Source organism: Mauremys reevesii, linkage group 7, assembly GCF_016161935.1.
Source record: "Mauremys reevesii isolate NIE-2019 linkage group 7, ASM1616193v1, whole genome shotgun sequence".
Lineage (NCBI taxonomy): Eukaryota > Metazoa > Chordata > Testudines > Geoemydidae > Mauremys > Mauremys reevesii.
In genome coordinates, this window is record NC_052629.1 from 41,369,841 (window position 1) to 41,388,517 (window position 18,677).

Below are 18,677 nucleotides of genomic sequence, written 5' to 3' on the forward strand. Positions count from 1 at the left end.
GTAGCCCTGTGACTTTTGTCTGCAGCAGTTTAGCATATTAAAAAGCATCAGGCATAAGCAAGGGTGTGTGTGGTGTGAGTCTGCATACATATGTGGTTTCCAGTAAACTCCCCCCACCCCCACAAGTCTCTGCATTGTAAGCAGCAAGTCTTTCCACTATCAACTCGCTAGTCTGTATTCTAGCCTTTGCTCTATAGACCTCTTTGCAGACTTGAACCATCTAATGTATCTGTCTCATTCAAAGCAAATAAATAAGAACAAACTCCAGTATGAGACAGCACTGGAAGAAAAGGAAAACTCTAGCCTGCTTTTATAGATAGAAACATAGGCAAAGGAAGTTTCTGCAAAGCAGAGTCCTGCCTCTGCAGCCACAGTCCATCTTGTCAGTGTTGTGTCCGCTGACCGTGGTTTTGATTGTATTGCCACCACATTCCCAAATAAAATAAATGGCAATCACTTGCCATTTACAGCAGTTATTTCTGTTCTAGCAAGAGCCTCTGGGAATGAGACTTCACAAGCTTGGGGTTACCATTTTCATTTTTAATGTACTGATGCTGCTGAAGCAGCATTTTCTCTCTCTCAAACTGGGTGGAAAGGTGTGCTGCTGCCCAGAGTGGGGGCTGCAGGAAAGGGTCGTCATCACACTGCCTTTACCTGGAATGTGATAGTGGTTGGAGAGGGTGGAGAGCAAAAAAGCCAAAGCCCGAGATGTAATTAAAATGATTATTTTGTTTTAATGGTAATCATGTTAGTAATTGCATCCGTTTCCCAGCTGATCCTGCCCAGGAGTCTTTGGAGACCCATACAATTCTATTGCAATGGCGACAAGGCCTGATGCTGTGAATATGAAGCAGTTGGAATGAGTGTGAACTTCTAGTTCAGACACATTAGTAATTCTCTTACATACTCCAGGCCACCTCTGATTATTTTTTTCTTTAAATAAAAAAACCTTTAAATTGAAGGAGATGATAAAGCTCTGATAGGACAGAGATTCCTGCTACTTTGTAGAACTGTCAGTAATCAGTGCTGGCCGTTTTCTTCTTTTCTTTTTTTATCCCTGCTTGCCGCCTCCTTCTCTACCCACCCTTTTGCTTCTGTGTGGTTTTTAGAGCTGCATGAATAATTGGCAGTGAATAATTTATCTGGCAAATCTATCCTCTTCCCCTTGGCCCAGCCCCCCCGCACAGGATACCTGTAAACAGATCAAGATGTACTTAGTATGCAAAATTATCTGATGGAGGTTTTTAAAACTTTCTGGATTGATCACAAACAGTGCCGTGGAATATTCACTATTCAGACTGTGTTGGGTAATTGTGATTGGTCAGAAATCACATGGTTCTGTTTCTGGGATTGGTATGCAAGCACTTCCAGCACAAATACTCCCTTATGTGAATGTAAACTTTTGGTTTATCCAATTACTCCTCTTGTAACTTTGTAATTCACTTTCCGCAAACACCAATCCCGGTAACATGCAATGGCACAAATGTCCATGGGAAGTGAACACCAAAGAAGGATGCAAGCATAGCCTGAGAGAATGAGTTTAAACATTCAAAAGAATAGTCATTGGAAAATAGTTTTTGTAGAATCCACCTGTGACGTGCCCCACATAAGGCTTTATGGAATATGCTTATGAATGTATATATGACATAACTAGAATATGTTTCATGCTACATGTGATATGTAAGATATCTATATAAAGGTTATGATCTACTGAATACATTCCTCCTATTTGTATGCATGTATCATTTTTGTGCTTGAAGTTAGGAATACTGGCTGTCTACTTGTTTGATAGCCTCAGTAAAGCATTTGGCCAGCAGATTAAGTGCCCAATCAAGAACCACTTAAGATAACAATGAACTTGGAGATGCCAGTCCATATTGGAGATTTCCCAGGAATGTGGCTTGGCTGGTAAGAAACTCAGTCATGCATGGACATGTGACTTGCCCATATGACTCCAAAACTCCAGCTTGGAGCTGGACTTTGCATAGGAGAGAGGAGGGGGTCTCCACCCCCAAGAGACAGTCTACGTAAACCCCTAGGAGACTCCTCCATTTGGTTTTCAGCTGGCTAAAGAGGGAGCCTCTCCACCCCCAAGGATACTTGAAAGAAACTGGAACAAAGGACAGTAACTACAGGGGGAGTGAGTGATTGCTGGTCCCAGGCTAGCAGGAGACTAGTCTGTAAAAGGAAACTTACTGGAACTGGTGAGGTTATATCTGTATTCAGTTTTCTTAGACATAGACTTGCGGGTTCTATTTTATTTTATTTGGTAATTCACTTTGTTCTGTCTGGTACTACTTGGAACTACTTAAATCCTACTTTCTGTATTTAATAAAATCACTTTTTACTTATTAATTAACCCAGAGTATGTATTAATACCTGGGAGGGGGGCAAACAGCTGTGCATATCTATCAGTGTTATAGAGGGCGAACAATTTGAGTTTACCCTGTATACACTTTATAGAGGGTAAAATGGATTTATTTGGGGTTTAGACCCCATTGAGAGTTGGACATGCAGAAATCTAGGGAGATCAGCCAATAGCTCTTGTTCCTTGTGATGGGGTGTTCACTCCACACCAACCCTGAAGGGGTTAGGGTGGTTCACGAGGGGCCAATTAACCTTACAGGCTGCACCTATGAGGGGTGGGGGGAAGTCAGACTTGATTGATAAAGTTAATTGATGATGAAGCCCAGATGGGCAAGGGCTGGCTGAACTTGTATAAAGCCAGGAAGTTTGCAGCAGAAAGGGGCTGTTGGGAGAGGAGAGAGTCTGCAGTCACTCTCTTGATACAGACAGAAGGCTAGGAATAAACCCAAGGGGGAGCAAAATTATTGAAATCCAAGCTCTGTGGGAAGGGTTTTCTCAGAGGAGTTTCAGGGAAGAAAGCCTGTGGAAGGCAGAGTAGGAAAAAGCAGCAAGGTTTGAGACTGTTTAGACCTTGGTTGCTTCTGATCAGGTCCCTGGACTGGAACCCAAAGTAGCGGGTGCGCCTGTGTTCCTTGACCAGCCACTGAGAAAGTGGCACAGAGCAGGAAATGCCAAGGGGGACTGCTTGGAATGGTATGCAGACACTTGGTCCGGAGGGGCTTTGATACCCCAGAAGGGAAAACTATATATTGACTAGGCTGGAAGGCTGAGTCAAAAACAGAAAGCACCCCGAGTCCTGGAGAGTGAGAGGGCCGTGGGGCAAGCAAGCATTGGAAGGAGGTGCTAGACCAGATAAGGGCTGAAATATTTGTGAGCTGCCAGTGCTGTGGTGCTTGCTCATTGAAGCTACTTGTACTGCTGTGTGGGAACTTCAAGAGTGCAGTCAGCAGAGCTTCCCTGTTGGGCCAGAGATGAAGGTAATAGAACATCCTCTAGAAAGATGCTGGAGCCCATTAGACCTCCCCATCCCCAGTGCACACTCTAGATATGAGTGTCTTACATGGACCTTAAGGGTAACAGTTTGTGCTGCCCCATACACCACACCTAGAGTCCCTGGGCTTGAGTGCTGAACTCTTATGCTAGTTTTATGCTGGTGAAACATGAACAATTCCAGTGTGCTTACTCTGGAATAAAGCCCACATAGTGAAGTGAAGAGTAACACTCTCAATTTGGATTCAAACTGCTGTCAGTGGAGAGTCCTTCAACCTAACTACTGCTCCCTTCCAACTCACAGATTTAGTTTCTAAAATTTTCCTGACAGTCTGGTAGGCATAATAACCTCTGCTTTGTAGTTCATATTCGTGGTTGACTCCTTTTTTGATGATGTCTGACTCCCCTGACACTGCTGTTTTTTGACACTCTAGGTGATTGCCCACGCCATCCAGAGACTGGCCTTAAAGCTCTGTTAGGCAGAGGGAGCCTAAAGGAGGCATTGTCTTTAGATGATTTACAATGAGCACCTACAGTGTTAGGGGAATAGTTTACTATGTCTGAGGTGTGTGGACTGTATGTGAGAGAGCAAACTGGGAGCTGTGTGCACACAGTGTCAGGACAAGGAGTTTATTTAGATGTTAGTGCCCTCAAACCCTCTAGAAAATGCTATTGGTTTGTAAAGTGTCTGTTCGTTAGTCTTAGTTTTGTGATTGCACTTGGGCTACAGCCCATGGAAAGGATCTCTGCTTATACTTTGTGAAAGGAGGTGGAGAGCAGAAAATACGGCTAAAAGGATATCGCACTGTACTGACATGCTTTGGGTGTGCAGGTGGCAAGAAGTTCACTGCTGAGTACACTTGCTGGGCATGCATGTGTGTGAGACAGACAATGTAATTACATGCCCTGGTCCAGCATTATTGTTTTGATAAAATATTTCCACATCTTGCCTAAAGCTCCCTGACCCATTCAGGCTTTTATGCTTCCCCACTTGGAAATCTTCCTCGAGCAGTGCTGCTTCAGTCTGGCCAGTTCTGTAAACTAATGGAAGTAACCTGCTCTTGGTTGCCTGGAATGCACGTAGGAAGACGGGACAGTGATGGATTCCACTTGTGCTCACAGGAACTCTACATTGTGACATGTCCCCATTTCACAGAAGTGTAACAATCCCCTGCAGCAAGTGAATGTTAGACATTTCCAGTGCCATGTCCCATCCATTCACAATGCGTGTGAACTTTAGACATATCATGGGGGCTTAGATTTATTTGAGTATTTTGTTTACATCATTGCAGGCGTTGGCGCTTTTTTTATTCTATACTATATACTGATGCTGTATTGTTTTTAATTTGTATTTATTTGTGCTTGGGTTAAATTCCAGCCCCTATTAGCTCTGACAGGTTAATTTGTGGGCAAAACAACAAGATCTACATCTTTTCTCTCAGATACTTGAAGAGCTGGTCACAATGGGCTCACTTTGTGGGGAGGGGGGTTTTGGGCACCAAGCTCCTTTCTAGCTGGTGGAATGGTAATAATTTTCTTTGATTTCTTAGCAACCTTTAATTACTTCCCAACTTTGTACAGCAAACAAGTGGCAGTGTGAGGCATGCAGTGAGAAGGATGTGCTTTCCTTTAGTTATCTTAAATGGAAGCGTAATGTCCATCTGTTTAAAAAAAAAAAACAGCTCTCAGCTAGATAAGGTCTTTGAGAAGGTTTAATTTGATCTGTAATCTCTAGGTAGAATATAATATCCCAGAAAAAGCGACATTCATAGCTCCCCTCACCCTGCCAGCGTGTGTGTGATCCATGGAGACTGGTCAATTTCTGACTGCTGTGATTGTTTGAACATTAAAATGTGTCTTTACATTAGAAAAATTGTAAACGTCAAAGTTCTGCCAGTAGAGGCAAGGCAAGGTCTCTTTCATAGGTTGTTGAGAGACTGTGCTATTGACCACATCCTATCCCCACTTCTCCAGCTCTCACATGCGTGCACACACAGACACTGAAAAAAAGAGCAAACAGAATCCAGCAAGTGTAAATAGGGAGCACGGAACCCGAATAATGCAGAAATCAGCAGGCTGAGTTTACTCTCACGTACCTCTAGGGTGACCAGATGTCCCAATTTTATAGGGACAGTCCCAATATTTGGGGGTTTGTCTTATATAGGTGCCTATTACCCCCCCCATTCTCTGTCCTGATTTTTCACAGTTGCTGTCTTGTCCCCCTACCTACCTCCCGATTTGGGAAAGGTGTTATGCAGTGTGTGCTGGCTGAAATGGTGATATTTAGCTGTGGAGTTGAATTTTAAATATATGCAAATATCCATTTTCACGATAAACAAATTTCACTGTTAGCATAAGCAAAGAGAAGTTCATGAGGTGCTTTGGGTTTGCTGACCTCAGGTTGATGGAGGTTCTCCAAGATGAAAGGCTATTGTTCTGGGACCAGATCCTAGCTTTGGCCTTCAATTTCTCCTCCCATGGCAGATGAACATAAGTAAAAGGGGTTACACAGGTGTAAACAAATGCAGAATTTGGCCCAAAGGATTCTGCACCATTCTTATCAGACATATGTGCACACAATCAGTTTGCAATAGGATCCAAATGTCAAAAACTTTGAAGTGGGTAAGTAGTTTATTAAAAATGTGGTGAATTGTGCCACACAGGGAAAAGAATAAATGGGGGAGTTTTAGTGATGGGGATGGATACTGGAGGGCAGAAGGATCTTTCACAAGATTCAGAGGTTATCAAATATCCCTGCTCCATCACTTGAATCCTGATGTCTGTATAAGCAGCTCTGGCAAGGTAGAGTGCCTGGTAAGCCTGAGAATTTCCAGCCCCTTGTCTCTCTTGGTGGTACATGCTCTAATAAATCATAGCAAAAACTTCAAAACCTTTCTGGAAACTTACCCCTCCCTGAATGAGCTATTTCCTCAAAATCAGAGGGTAAAAATTCTCCACCTCTGGGAGTCCTGCTATTTGTCCCAGTTCACTGGCATATACAAGATCCTGACTCTTTAAAACATGTGCCGAAGAAGCGAAATGAGAAATGTAACAGGAAACTACTGGGGCGGAAAACTCCAAATGGCGTGGAAGTAATGTCTAAAGTGCGCTGGAGATTACAGTCATTTCCACGAGACAACGCTTTGGCTGTGTGGGGAGGGATACTGCAGCAAAAGAGGAGGGGAAAAACAACCTAAAAATTAAAAATAATCATTCCATTCCAACCAAACAGGTTCCCCTGGGGTGGACGAAGTGGGACAGAGAAAGGTAGAAAGGGGAGAAAATGGCAGATGTGGATGTCAAGGAGAGGAGTATGTGGGGCAGCAGATAATTCTATGCATCTGCAGTGAAGCTGTCACCTTGGGAAAATAAGATTCCTAGAGCCAAAGGAATCATTTCAGGGCAGAATAAGAAAAACTATACCCAGAAGAATTCTACCAACAATGCACACCTGAAAGAGAGAGGGGAAAGGTGAGAGCTGAACCTGGATAAGCAGGCAGTCATCCATCTAGCATTAGCATAGTGAGGATAAACACACTTCCCAAGCCCCTCATCCCCAGTACATATATACTCCATATTAATCATTGCACATAAAGCTAGCCCCAATTCCTCCTCTGATTGGCTTCCAAAGCTGTGACAATGTCGTCTTCTCCACATAATCTTCTTGAGACATTGCTCATGACGCTGAACACTTTTTTGTGTTTGGGGGGGTTGCAGTAAGCAAGGGGGCGTGAGGAAAGTAGTAGGAAGTTAACAAACACTAAAAGTCAGCCAAAGTATAGCTCCTTTCAGTTCCCAGGAAAAACAATGCCTGTCTTTTCAAGACCCACCTGAATTCATGGCAAACCTGTGAGCTTGGCATTACCACTTATTTCTAGCAATGATGGCTTCTTAGCAGCCCTCAGCCCAATTGGAAGCAAAGCATTCTTGTTAAGACCTTAGTTTTGGAGCCTGGTGATAGCCTGTGCTATTGACTCTTTCCATGAGTGAATACAGACTAGTTCAAGCCCATGATGTTGCAGACCACACAGCACCAAGGAGGACTTTTTTAGTCTAGAAGTGACTAAGTAATGGAGAAGTGCTGTTGGCTATTAGTTTTGGTTTTACATTTTTGCTGTGCACAGTTTATAAAATGCTCCTAGTAGCTTGAAAAATGAAATATCTTTTGCTACCAGTTGTCCTTTTTTTCTAATCAGTAAACATTGATTCCTTGCATTGAAGTTTCTAATGGAATAGAAATGACATGGTTCCTCTTTGTTTACTTCTCTTTTTGTGTATTGGCATCAGCATTTATGTCCGTAGGTGTGTGGCTCCCTCTGGAAATAGGTTTGCTTGTTAATGGTTTGTTGCAAATCAGGCAGTAGGGGGAACTCGCATGGAGTAACTACATGGTGTGGAACATCAAAGAACGTTACCAAAAAAAATAATAATTATCTTTTGCCAGTTATATGATTTATTCTAACAGAAACAGATACTTTGGGGATATCTTTTCAGGCTTGGAGCCTAGATTGGTTGCACACAATATGTGTGTGCATACACTCTGACACAGGACTCTGTGAATTAAACAGACACTTGGGTATGGAGATTGGTACCTGGTCTGTGTACATGCAGATATATGGTTGTCACGGGTCTGTCTTTTTCAGGCATAACTTAGGTACCAAGTTTTGAACATTTAACCTTTGAATGTAAAGGACACTTGAAACCTATTATTAGTTAGATCAAATTTGGGACCAAATTGCTTTGAGTGCCCATTAGGCATGCTTTACAGAAGATCCACCGCCACCTCTGAAATATGCACCCATCTCCTTTTAAAGATTTGCGTTGTGGTGATCTTCCTTGGTCAAGAGGAGCAAGATGACTCCTTTTCATCAACATCCCACCTACAAGGGGAAGGAGATTTATTTCAGCACAGCAGCAGGTGATCCCCATCATTTCCAGGGTGAAGTATGATTGTGTGGCTTTCCCATTTGGCTGGCTAAAAAGATGGAGATCTGACCTGAAAACCAAACCTTGAACTAGATTTGCTTGGGCCTGCCACTCTTTAACACATTTTTACTTAAACTATTGATTTTGTTTTTAAACACTCCACCTTCTGCTACTCGTCCCTTCAATATTCCCAGTATCTAGAGTTCTGCCCCTTTAATTATGAATTCTGTGCACATATGTACAGTGCCTTCCATCTTAGGATATCAAAGCTCTTTACAAATATTAATGAGTTGAGTTTCACAACAGTCTTTTGAGGTGGGTACATATTATCCCCATTATATAGATAGGGAAGTTGAGACACAGTGAAGTTAAGGCCAAAAACTTCTAAGGGACCTATAATTTCAGGGTGCCATAATTCTTAGGTACCTGACTTGAGACACTTTCCTCACTTTCAGTGGGGCTAAGCCCTCACAACTTAAATTGACATTAACCAGAGTTGTGGTGAAAATCAGGCTGTGGATCTTTCTGGTTGAGCACCTAAAATTAGAAGTCACATTTGAAAATGTTTGACCTTTAGCCTTGGAGATGCCAGTCTTGTATGTCCATGTCTCACAAATGTGAAACTGTCCTCAATGATCGTGTTCACAAATGCTCTCTCTCAAATTTCACAGTCACCAGGGAACACGATTGGTTGTTACCTATTGCTGCACGTGAAGACTCATTTCTGTCCTTCATTTACTGCCCAGTTCAATCCTGCCTTGTTTACGTCTCATTTGGCTGAATAATTTGCTGCCTGCACTTAAGGATGAGTAGTCCTGTAATGATATTCAGTGTCACATGAATACTGGACCAAATCTCAAACAGAACCTGGACTTAGAAGCAGCAAACATTTTTTAGACTGGGTTCTTTAGATTTCACCTGCTTAGTCTCATCTTATCCGCTCTACATCCCCAGCTCAGTTCTTGCAGCCTCCTCTAGTTTGAGATTCCCTATGCCTCAGCTAGCTCACCATGGACTTCTTGGCCTGGTTCACTTTTACATCCATCCCAACTCATCTGTTCTTCCTATTTATAACTAATTTAAATAAAAATGACAATGTCAGTTAGTGCCCAGACCAAATCAAAATGACTGTTCAACCTTTACCTAAGCTGGGTTGGATCTAAGTTCAGGTATTTTGTTTCCTACAAGAAGGCCTGTTTTCATGTCACTCCATCCGTGGCTTCAAGAAAATTTGACGCTGAGCAGCAGTGCACACACTTCTTTGATCATCCCCAGTGCTGTGGTGCTGATCTCAGACCCATCCACTTTCTGAGCAACAGAACTGGGCAAATGTGCAGTAAATGAGCTTTGTAAATATGCTTTTTCAGTTCTCTTTTTTTCCCCTGTCTCTTTGCTCGTGCTGTGTCTCTGCCACTCTGCCTTGCTTTCCAAATGTCAGACTCTCTCTCCTTATTTTTCAGCTCCAATGGTTCCCATTCTGTTGGCTCAGTCACCAGCACCAGCTCTCTCCCCCTTTTGGCTTTTTGATCTTAGTGTAATAATACACAATGGGCTTTAAAGGTAGCCTCTCACCCAAAAAAAAAAAAAATCTGGACAAATGGCTATAAGCGAGAGAGACTCAAGAAACCAACAAAGTGCATCTGCACACAAGCTTTGTGTTTTAATACAATCCAAATAACTGCAGACAGGATTAATCTGTCCTGGTGACATGGGCAGAAGACGAGAGAAGAGGAGCTGTGCCTCTAGTTTATTGCCATTGAAACATCCATTATGACATGTTGAGTTGATGATGGGTTTTTGGCTCTAACTTGCAAAATCAGATCACAGAATGGTATTTGGTCCTTTCTGTGTCAGGTGCTTCTGTTCCTTCCTCTCAGATTGCATTGAGCAGCACTTCATGGTCTGTAGATTGAAGGCTCTACCTCTGGAGGTGGAACAGAAGCAGAGGGATTGTAGTGTGTGGGAACTCTGTAGGACCTACTGCAAGGATAGTATAAAAATGCTGTTGTAAATCAAACTGTAAGGGAAGCAAGGGAGCTAGGGAAGAGAAGCAGAGGTGTAATTAAGTTGGCCACCTTCTGTTCAGTCAGTGTATGAGTGATCTTTGCCATCTGTACATACTTGCATGCAAACTCCATATTGATAGTGCTCAAGCCTAGACTTACTATGTCTAGCTTAAGCCAGTGTTACCATGACCACTAAACTGACTCTCAGATTTAGGAAGAGAATAAGGGTTGGTAATGTATTCTGTTAAACGTGTCAGATTAGTGACTCCAGTTCCTGTTTCTCTGCCAGAGTAGACAATGTGCTAGTAGAAAACACTTGTGTCTTTCTGTTAGGGATGGGTCCAGGATGAAACCCCAGGATCCAAGCCCCTCTGAACTTTGGAACAGTGTGGCTCCAGAGCAGAAGTTTGCAGCTTGGGCCTATCTCTGCTTCATACTATGGCTTGGAATAAGTGAACAAACTGAATGGCTAACAAAAATTCTGATCTGTGTAATTGTGAGCTCCAAGCCCAACATGGGGCAGGAACTACTGAGCCAACACATAAAATAACTATTATATATGCTAAAGACACATGGCCAGATGTGCAGTTATAGAGTCTCATTTGCTCTCATGTCTCCCTGGAGTGAATGTTACCCACCCTGAGAACTGCATGCCAGTCCTTATTTCTGAAGATTGGTCAAGGGAGAGCGAGAATATTAAAGCATAAAGCTGTTCCAGTGCAGTGGCTATTTTATAGTCCGTGAAGTGTCTGCCCCAGTTTGCAGTTTGCTGGGAGGCTGGGAGGACAGGTGGTTATTCTTTTGCTATGTGTATTTTATGCATTTGATGAGGGTGATTTTGTGAAAAAGGCTGCTACCCCAATTAATGAATTCCCAAGGCAATAGGAGATCAAGGAAATTGCTGCATCTGCATCTCAGAACATCAGAAACGCTGCAGTTTATGCGGGGTCTTAGTGGCCCCTAACCATTTACAAATGTATTATGATGGCTCAGGGCCAGATTGTGTCTGCATACAGGGGGATGGGGAGAGGTGAGAAAGAGGAAGCAGAAGGAACCTGCCCTCCTCCTTTGTGCCCCTGCACAGACACCATCTCAGTCCTTGACAGTTGGAGGTTAGTGTTGATAGCACTGCAAGCCGCCTCACAGAGAGTCCCAGCTCTCAGTGCGAGGAATTGGAGTTGGCCCTGTCTTTGGGGAGTATATACTGCAGTCTTTAGCAGGAGATCCCTCAGCCTCTGGAGATGCAGAGCCTGCCTTCAGTGCAATGCCTCTAGGATCTCCTTGGGCTGTGTGCCTTACTGGCTTGACTTCAGTAGGCTCTGAATCAGGCCCTAAAAGCACAATCTATCTCTAACTGCCCTGCAAATTCTACATTTTTCAACCAGCTTGCATCCCTATGGCTTGTCACACTGGGCACAAATCCTTGTCATGTACTGTTCCTTACGCAGGCTTGTATTTTCATAAGGACACTTGAAGCTGCCGGTAGGGGGTTAGCATTCATTTAGAAGATGGCAGATCCATTTCCTAGTCATGCTCTACTTTTCTGAAGCTTTGCCAAGAAGTGAAGGGTCCATGGTGTGTTGGGTTTCCTGGCCAACCCCTTCTGCCAAGGTCTGCACAGTAGAGCATGAGTGGCCGTGTCCTGCTGGAGGGAACATTCTTGAAACATCCCAGCTGGGGATATAAATCTATCTGGGATATATGTCCTGTTCGGTGTCAGACACGTTACCAATACAGTGGGGATAGTGCTTCCTCCTGGCCCCAATCACATGACTTTAACACGTGTTTCTAGAACCTGGTTCTCCCTAGATGGGGTTGGGGTCAGGTGGAGGAGCAAAGGCTGGAGTGTAAGTGAAATGATTGCATTCTGGGCACCCCATGGGGAAAGACAACCAAGAGGTGGAGGGGAAGAGAAGGGGGAAACTGAGGCAAGTTGGGTAGAAGAGAGGGCAAGCAAATATCTCAAGGCCAGGGAGCAGGCTTGGCAAGCAGCGAGGTCTATTAGTCACGTCCATTCTGCACGTTTGCGCTTCAGGCTGGGCTGCGGCAGACATGCTTTTTTTGTTTTTGGTTAAAAAGCCTCATCGGAGCGTTATGGAATTGGAATGTGAAGGGTAATTGAGCTGAAAGTCATTCTCTTCCTGCAGTCGGCGCGATAGGAGTGATTGAAGCTCCCTCAAACGCCAGCCTGGGAATCCTGATGGAAGAGCATGTGGCAGCTGGAGAAGAGGGGGAAGGGAGGAGTAGGAGCCAGGGAGAGGGATGCGCAGTTCTCTCCTGTATAGTGACTGTCTCCAGTTCATAACTGCAGAATGCTGCCCAGGGTCTTATTTTTCAGTCTCTCCTGTCCCCCGAGGTCATGCTGAGTCCCTGTACCTCAAGCTTTTAGTTGCACAAGAGATGATCTTTAAGAGAACAGAATTTGGGAGAAGCTGGATTAGTGACAAATGAAAGTTTTGTGTGTAATAAGCACACAAAGGTAAATAGACTCTCTGGACCGTAATCTCCATTTCTGCAGCCACAAGCTTCGCAACACTCTCTGAATTAGTCCCTTCTCCTCTCACTGCATCTTCCTTTGTTCTCTTTTTGGTGATGGAGTCATTGGTTCATGATTAAACCCTCCTGTTGTACCCTGTCACCATTTCCAGAGGGCCCCCCCCCCTTGACATCCTAGTGCTGGTCACACATCCCTTAGGCCACGTACATTCTGTGAAAGGCTGCATAATATTGACTAGATCAGCCAGATGCATTATATTTTAAATGATTGGAAGGGCTGGGAAAAAAAGATGGACTCTGACTGGCTAGGATAGGTGCTGTTATTGGGTATAACTGGTTGAAAATGAATGTGGTAGTCTCCTTGCCTGCCTTTAATGCAGGTGAGTAATACGCTGCAGCAAATGAGGTTGCACAGCTACCTGCACTACGTCAGAGGAGGGGGTTAGCAGAAAATTCCTGTCCTCCAAGCCCACCCACTGACATGCAAACGCTTGGTATGATTGTGCACCTTGCCAGGTGTTATTGATTGCAGAACAGGCTGAGTTAAATGTCTCATTAATATTTGTGTTGGTCCCTTCCCTAAACTCTGATGTGTGGAGAAGATGCTTCTTATCTCTCTCTTGCAGGTTTTCTTTCTAGAGGATTCCACTTGCTGGTGACAAACCCGGTCTTTGTAACAGTTGGGCCACTTTCCCTGATTTCAGAAGGAAGAGTGAGCTTGAGAGGCTGACACAAAATCACAGAAATTCAGTTGAAAGGCCGTTAAGGCTATTTTTTAAAAGCAATGTTCAATAATGTGCAACTGAAATATCGATTGCCTTGCTCAGTGAGATTAATAAGTCTATCAAAATAGACAATTTGCATGTGCAGTTAACTTGGAGTAAACTTTTGAATCATCATCTTCTTAGCATATGCACAGTGTGCCTCAGGTGTCACGTGATCAGGATCCATTACCCAATGTGGTCTTCTGGTTGGATCATTAGCTTGCCCGGGCCAGGTACTGATGTGGAGTGCAACATGAATGTTGATCCAGGCCTGCCAACTTTTGAATGTAGGTGCATGAGCTGGATAGTGGGATAGCTGATTACTCAGTCACTATCTTTGGGTCTGGCTTTTTAGACCTGCAGACAGTATTAAGGGACAGTATTACGGATTTTGAAACCCTATGGTCATCTATTTTCTATCTTTTCTTGTGCCATGGCCAGGCCACTGTCACTTCCAGTCTCCAAAATATCCCTTTGGTTTGTTCTCATTCATTTTTGTTCTCCTACTGTATCTATCTGCAGGAGGCTCAGCTGACCTTTTTACATACTTCGAAGGCCGCTGGCTAGCTCCCATTCTATCTTTCTGGTGAGGTCCTTGTCATAGTTACTGAGGTAACTGCACCTCTGACCCCTTTGTGGCCTCCTTTAGGGCACCTGCCAAAGTCTCAGGTCTCTGGCCATCACTTTCTTGTAGGGTGATCAGATGTCCCGATTTTATAGGGACAGTCCTGATATTTGGGGCTTTGTCTTATATAGATGCCTATTACCCCCCACCCTCATCCCGATTTTTCACAGTTGCTGTCTGGTCACCCTACTTTCTTGGGGCAGGAACCTGTGTTCCTCTCCCTTCGGACCAGGGGGATCCAGGCTGCAATTCTTCCCGCCATTAATTCACTATGCTCACCTTGGCAGGCCTGACTTGACTTCAGTCACTGTAGTCCTGTTTTCTCCTGGGCAATGACAGAGTTAACCAGTGACCAGCCAGCCTCTACAAAGCAGAATGCAATGTTTTTGTTCTGAATAAATGGCAGAGTAAATATATCATAAAACAAGAAACAGCTGATACACATGTTCACCAGGTTGTACCTGTCTACCAGTACCACATAGGAACCTCATGGGTTTCAAAATACCTCAGGCCTTTTCTGCAGAGGCTGACTCTGTAGTCACAGACTCGTGTCAGCTCTTGCATCAGGTGAGAGCAACCCCATCTCCTGTGTCAGTCTAGTCACTTTTTACAGCTTTTCAGTCCTTTGCCAAGTTTCTCTAACCAGGTAAAGCTAGTCTGTGCAATTTCCCCCAGCTAAGTGATGCTTCTCCAGACTTGTTTACCTGCCTAGGGACTTGCATTAATTATCCCCCTAGTCCATACAGACACACACAACACTTTTATCAAGTTGATGCAATGATCTTTGGATATTCTGTGATTCTCTAGTTCATTTATGGTTACCTGATTTTCCCCCCAGGCACCACATTGGCTTGTCTTGTTTTAACCTCTTCATGCTTGGTAGATAACAATACAAGGTGAGAGGGGATACTAAGTCACACTTTTTAAATAAAAATAAATCAGAAGTTTCCCAGTTCTCTCCACAGGGTCATGTTTTAATTCCTGAGCATGGCTAGTTGGATATAGACATGTCAAGGATTTAAATGTGTCAGCAACCATTTTGTGTAAATTTTCTTATTGTAATGCACCACAATATATTAAACTGTTGGAAATCTTTGTTCAAAGACTTTCACCCCATTTGTTTAGTTTGCATCTTTTTAGATGCTAAATAAGAAGTAAAAGAAATGGTTCTACCTGCTGTATCACATTGTATTTCTTTGGAAGCTGGTTTATCACATAAACAATGGGTCTACATTTTTCCCTTCCCTGCCTACATCTGATCTTCAATGTAGACACCTTTGCTGTACTGCTTGAAGGTGGCTTTGCCATGGTGTCTGTAGGAGAAATGCAAAACTAAGGTGCTGTTATAGACATCACCACATGGTAACCCCATGTCTCCCTCTTCCCATTTGATGAGGGAGCAAGTACAGTGTTGTATACTAAAAATTTGTTCTTTTACAGATGTCACACATCTTCAGTTTGCTACAGATCCATCTGGTTCTGTTTGTTTTTTGTTTTGTTTTGTTTGATGCCCTGTTTTCAAATATACAAGAGAGGAGAGCTAATGGGGTGTTGCACTTGGCGTGATTGCCTTGGAGAGCACAGTCACAAAAATGGAAAGTCTACCACCTCTCTTTGTGAGGATGGAGTTTAAGGGAATTAACTTGGTTGTGGATGGGCCAAGCTGTTAAAGATAATAGATTATGTATGAGCTTTTCATTATGATAAGCCAGGGTTCAAATATTGCTTTGGCCACAAATAATTTGACTTTTCTTTGGCTGCTGTATACTACACAACCAACATACAGTTCATCCCAGTTGCACTGAGAGTTGCTCAGGAGAACTCCAGGACTGATATGGCAGGGGCGGTATATAAGGCAGATGATTATCTGAGCACCTTTAACATTTCTACATGTGTGTGCAGACGGGTGAGCTGGGCCTGCCAAAACAGAGAGGAACTAGCTGAAATAATGGTAGTTTCTTCTTCGAAATGTGTCTCTCTATGGGTGCTCTGCTGTAGGTGCACTTGTATCTCTGCGCTGCTGATCTGAAAACTTTGGTAGCAGTGCCTGTTCAGCCCACACATAGAATCATAGAACTGGAAGGGACCTTGAGAGGTCATCTAGTCCAGTCCTCTGCACTCCATGGCAGAACTCATTATCTAGACCATTCCTGACAGGTGTTTGTCTAACCTGCTCTTTAAAATCTCTAATGATGGAGATTCCACAACCTCCCTAGGAAATTTAATCCAGTGCTTAACCACCCTGATGATTAGGAAGTTTTTCCTAATGTCCAACCTAAACCTTCCTTGCTGCAATTTAAGACATTGCTTCTTGTCCTATCCTCAGAGATTAAGAAAAACATTTTTTCTTCCTCCACCTTGTAACAATCTTTTACATACTTGAAAACTGTTATGTCCTCTCTGTCTTCTCTTTTCCAGACTAAACAAACCCAATTTTTTAAATTTTTCCCTCATAGGTCATGTTTTCTAGACCTTTAATCATTTTTGTTGCTCTTCTCTGAACTCTCTCCAGTTTGTCCACATCCTTCCTGAAATATGGTGCCCAGAACTGGACACAATACTCTAGTTGAGGCCTAATCAGAGTGGAGTAGAGTGGAAGAATTATTTCTCGTGTCTTGCTTACAACACTCCTGCTAATACGTTCCAGAATGATGACTTTTCTGCAACAGCTTTATACTGTTGACTCATATTTAGTTTGTGGTCCACTATGACCCCAAAATCACTTTCCGCAGTACTCCTTCCTAGGTAGTCATTTCCCATTTTGTATGTGTGCAACTGAATGTTCCTTCCTAAATGGAGTACTTTGCATTTGTTCTTATTGAATTTCATACTATTTATTTCAGACCATTTCTCCAGTTTGTCCAGATCATTTTGAATTTTAATCCTATCCTCCAGAGCACTTGCAAACCCTCCCAGCTTGGTATCGTCTACAAACATTATAAGTGTACTCTGTATGCCATTATCTAAATCATTGATGAAGATGTTGAACAGAACCAGACCAAGAACTAATCCCTGCGGGACCCCACTCATTATGCCCTTCCAGCATGACTGTGAACCACTGATAACTACTCTCTGGGAACAGTTTTCCAACCAGTTTTGCACCCACCTTATAGTGACTCTATCTAGTTTGCTTTTCCCTAGTTTGTTTATGAGAAGGTCAAGCGAGACCATATCAAAAGCTTTACTAAAGTCAAGATATACCACATCTACCACTTCCCCCCATCCACTTTTGGGAGAAAGGCCTATTCCTCTGCCACATTGCAATTTAGAATTGCAAATTATCAAGCATTAATGACAAAATATGATTGACTGTCAATTATTCAAAGCTCAACACCTTTATTGAACAGCTCCCAGAGTCACACCATGACCAGTTCCGAGCTATTATTTACGAGGGACAACTAGTAGCCAAAACAGTGCTCCAGTCAGCCCTCAATGCAGCCAACACAGCAGCCCAATCCAGCTCCATAGTGGTGGTTATGCATTGTGGTCACACCTATCTGGCTTCCTTAAGGAGGTGCAGGTGACCATAGAAGACCTTCCCTTTGAAGGCACCAAGTTGTTTGCTGAAAAGACTGACGTGCCCCTCCATACCCTTAAAGATTCCAGGGCCACTCTCTTTCCCTTTTTAAAAACTCCTGACACCCCCCAACAAATATAAAAGAATAGATTTTACCGTACTGGCACACTCTCTCTGCATTTCTTGCCCCATTGCTGTTTATTTCCCCTTAACAGGTGAAGTTCTTGCTGTCTCCATGTTCTAATGCCAAGTTATTGAACTATTGAAGAATTTCCATAATTGATTACTAAGCTACTGGTGTGTTTATATTGATTTCTTCTTTCTGATTACTCTGTCCCAATTCCTTCAGTGATGTCAAGGTCCACTGTTCGTAATATCACGTTCTCTGATATAGTGATCAATTGAGATGTCCCAAAGAATGATCTGAGATCTCACTAACAGACCAAGGCAGGAGGAGACAGCTGATGAGAAAAGAGAGAGTTACCCACCAATACCCTCTATGAACAGGCATGGGGAATTGCACGCCACTTTTAATAGTTTCCTTGTGGTAAAATTAGTAGAGTTTGTACCCTTTTTTTTTTTTAATCCAAGCATTGCAAAGACACTCGTAAAGATGTGATGGAAAAGCCCTGATGAGAGCAAGTCTGTTGGATCCTCGAGGGGTTGTAGCTGGCCGGTCTGTGAATAGAAGTTTTTGTGCAATAGAACAACAGGTCGTCTTTTAAAAGCATCTCTCTGCTCCCCACCACCTTTTTACTGCTTGTTACAAATTTTACAGCACGAATATCTGGGTTTATGAGTTGGAAGAAAGACAGCCGTGGTAGTGAGGGAAGGGCAGGCATGTTTTATTGACCTCTCAACAGGATGGAGACACTGTGTAAATTACACCATTTGTGTATGCTTTGTGAGGTCACAAATGGCAATGTTGCAAGTACCATCAAGAACCCCACTAAACAGATAACCTTCCTGCCCCAAAATACTTTCTT

General features: G+C 43.2%; 1 protein-coding gene and 1 long non-coding RNA gene across 16 annotated transcripts in view; one reads left to right on the forward strand and one right to left on the reverse strand.

Annotated features, from left to right (window-relative positions):
• CDH23 (cadherin related 23) overlaps positions 1–18,677 on the forward strand; it is a 509,234-nt gene that overhangs the window by 143,222 nt on the left and 347,335 nt on the right. The window lies entirely within an intron of this gene.
• Positions 12,564–18,142, reverse strand: LOC120368744. Its single transcript, XR_005582756.1, has 3 exons — positions 17,853–18,142; positions 14,454–14,537; positions 12,564–12,694 (listed from the first exon to the last, which is right to left on the reverse strand). It is a non-coding gene; the product is annotated as an uncharacterized LOC120368744 (long non-coding RNA).